Raw genomic sequence first — 2,875 nt, 5'->3', positions numbered from 1 at the left:
ACCTTCCCAGGGAAGCACAAATTAGGAGCTTGTGAGGTATGCCTGGAACCTGCCCTGCAAGAGCAGGGTGACAACTGTCCTGTACCTTGATCCGCCACATTCTCAATGTTGACTTTGCGTTCATTGGCCATGAAGCCGATGACGGAGAAGATGACGAAGCCTGCAAAGATGCTCGTGGCACTGTTGGTGCAGGTTACAATCAGGGTGTCCCTGGAAGGAAGAGACCACAGTTTGCCATTAGGTGTGCTTTGTGAGTGGGAAGGGACAAGGGGAAGGACACACAAATGTGTGCCCGTGTGTTTGTGTGCACATGTGTATGCGTGTGCATGCACGTACATGTCCATTTCTAAACATGCATCCACCAAAGGACAGAAACAAGCAGTCCTGACCACGGACCCCTGTGGACTCATTTAAAAACCACCAAAAGCCTCAAAAAGATCTCTCCTAACTGCCCCAATCCAGGGCCTCTGCACCAAAGCTCTGGCTGCATATGCTATAAAACTGGGTCTCAACTCACCTGCTATGGTCTGAATGTTTGTGTTCCCCCAAATTCATATACTAAAACTTACTCCCAAATGTACTAATCCCATAGTACTAAGAAGGGGGTCTTTGGGTAAGTGATTAAGTCATGAGGGCTCTATCCTCATGATTGGGGTTCGTGCCCTCGTAAAAGAGGCTGAAGGGAGCGTGTCTGCCTCTTCTGCCACGTGAGGACGCAGCAACAAGGCACCAACTCTGAAGCAGAGAGCAAGCCCTGCTCAGACACTGAATCTGCTCGCACCTTGAACCTGGACTTCCCAGCCTGCAGAACTGTGAGCAATACATTTCTGTTGTTTATAAATTACCCAGTCTAAGGCATTTTGTTATAGCAACCCAAACAAACTAAGATAACACCCCACAGGCAGAGCCAAATCTGTTCATCAGAGCAGAATACGGAGATGGGGTCTCGGGGGGCTCCAGGACAGAAACCATGTGTGAAGGAAGCAAGGGCAGCAGGACGGTAAAATGCCACAGGGTGTGAGAGCAGCCTGGGGTTGGGGCGTACAGGGCTGGGAAGGACAAGGGAGAGAACCCTGTGTCTCTGCCCTTGTCCCAGAGCCCTGTGCTGTCATATGGGGGTCCCCAGCCTGCCATCCTAGACTCAAAGGTGAGCTCACAGCTAGATGGAGCCCCAGGGCGTCACTGAAACCCTGGTTCTCCTGCCTGTTAACGGCATGGCTTTGAGCAAGTCACTTCCTCTCTACTCTGATTAAAATGGCGGCGATGACCCTGCCTTTCCCATAGGTTGTTGTGCGGACAGAACAAGACGATGCCTGCACCACGCACAGCCCGGCTCCGAGCAAGCGCACAGTGAATGACGCGCTTTGTCTGACCCCTCAACTTACTGACGGGGCCCAGAGGAAGGTAATGGACTCACTAACAGTGGGTCAGGGTTTGAAACCAGACTTTCTAGCTCTCAGCCAGATTCTTTCTGTCATACCACACAGCCTCCTTTCTGACGAAGCACAGGGCAATGCTTCACCCTTTGACAGTGTTCGGACCGATTCGGGTCGATGATTGATGAGCAGTTGTGACCAAAAGAAGTTCAAATGCCTTAGTCGGGCATTTAAGGCTCTTATGGGCCGAATTGTGCCCTCCCCAGAATTCCTATGTTGAAGTCCTAATCCCCAGGACCTCTGAATGTGACTGCATTTGGAGATAGTGACTTTAAGGAGGTAACTGAGTTAAAATAAGGTTATTAGATTGGGTCCTATCCGAGACAGCTGGTGCCTTTACAAGAAGAGATTAGGACACAGCCACACACAGAGGGAAGACCATGTGAAGACAAAGAGAGAAGATGGCCATCTACAAGCCAAGGAGAGGGGCCTCAGAAGAAACCAAGCCTGCCAACACCTTGATCTCGGACTTCAGCATCTTTTAGTTGCTTCAAAACTGTGAAACAATAAATTTCTATTGTGTAAGCCACCAAGTCGGTGGTGTGTGTTACGGTGGCTCTAGCAAACGAATGCAAAGGCTCTCTCCAATCCGGCCTCAGCTGACTTTCAGGCCCCATCTCCTTCTGGGCCCACGTGCACACACCTGCTGCTGCAATCCCGTTTACCTGCCTCCCCCCACACACACCTGTCACATTCAGACTGCTCACCCCCGCCTCTGGCTCCCTCTGCTGCCGGAGATCACGCCTTCCTCCCGCACCTGCTGAAATTCAGCCCAGTACAAATCTCATTCTGTGGGGCCATCCCACGCATCCCCCACCACAGCTTAACTGTAATCTTTTCCTCTCATTTTGGAGATGCTTGAGGAAAGTTTGACTCTTAGCCGCAATTCTTGCACTATCAAGTTAATGAACGGATTCTTGTGGCTACTATGGACTAATTATTGGTCCTGATTGCTAGGATTGCTTTATGCACAAGCTAAAATATCTGAGCTGCAGCTGCCCTAAACATGGGAGCTGGGCTGCCAGGTGATCAGAGGTATTTAAGCCAAAGGACATCCCTTGTTCTAACGTGACTAGCTCTCATCACCATCCTTCACTCCCGAATGGGCAGTGGGGAGTGCTGAGGGCATTGGAAGCAGAGGCTGGGTGCCTGAGGTCTCCAGGATCCTGTTGCCAGGCATGAGGCTATGCCCCCCTTTCCATATCCTTTCTCAAAATCAAGTGAACTTGTGTTCAATAATCCTGTTGTTTCTTTTGAGTGTGACTAAAAATCTGAACCTAGAACCACACCAGTGATTTTGCACCTCTTCACCTAGATAGTAAGCTGTTTGAGGACAGGGACATTTTGAACCTTTCTGTCTCTTGGTTCACAAAATATCTCGTACATTATTTTTAAAATAATAATAATGGCAGCTACCACTTACTGAGTGCCTACTATGT

At 49.7% G+C, this 2,875-nt stretch overlaps 1 protein-coding gene across 1 annotated transcript in view; it reads right to left on the bottom strand.

The window, feature by feature from the left end:
• Positions 1–2,875, bottom strand: part of SLC6A5 (solute carrier family 6 (neurotransmitter transporter), member 5) — a 56,411-nt gene that overhangs the window by 27,836 nt on the left and 25,700 nt on the right. The gene's annotated exons all lie outside the window — the stretch shown is intronic.

The sequence above is a fragment of the Propithecus coquereli genome, unplaced genomic scaffold (genome assembly GCF_000956105.1).
Source record: "Propithecus coquereli isolate 6110/MARCELLA unplaced genomic scaffold, Pcoq_1.0 Scaffold198, whole genome shotgun sequence".
Lineage (NCBI taxonomy): Eukaryota > Metazoa > Chordata > Mammalia > Primates > Indriidae > Propithecus > Propithecus coquereli.
The sequence above is the reverse complement of the archived record's forward strand: the minus strand, read 5'-3'. Positions and strand labels throughout refer to the sequence as shown.